The sequence below is a fragment of the Notothenia coriiceps genome, unplaced genomic scaffold, assembly GCF_000735185.1.
Source record: "Notothenia coriiceps isolate Sejong01 unplaced genomic scaffold, NC01 NC01_scaffold00028797, whole genome shotgun sequence".
NCBI lineage: Eukaryota > Metazoa > Chordata > Actinopteri > Perciformes > Nototheniidae > Notothenia > Notothenia coriiceps.
In genome coordinates this window covers 150,243-150,618 of record NW_011361498.1, presented here as the reverse complement: position 1 = coordinate 150,618, position 376 = coordinate 150,243, and positions in this window count along the sequence as shown.

Sequence of the window (376 nt, the reverse complement as noted above, 5' to 3'; positions counted from 1 at the left end):
TGAACAACAACAAAAAGCCAGCGTTTTATCTGGTTTGTACACAACGATGGAGAAACTTAACAAGCAGCAGTAGTCCACTGAAGAGACCAGTTACCTACTGGGAGTCTGGTCTTCTGAAGAGGTACAGAAGAAGCTGGAGCACAACCATTGTTGTTGTTGTTGGTGTCAGCTGTCAGGGTTTTCAGCTCTAGCACGGTTCTTGAACCAGAGTCGCGTTGTTGTGAATGAGGTATCACTTAGGTACTCTCTCTCAAAATGGTAATGTGCATTATGTTTGTCTTTTATTTATCAATTGACTTACGACCCTACCTGTTAACGGATATTCGTGGGTCATTTTGTAATTGTGTGTGTTGTTTTTGATAAGACTTACTATTCT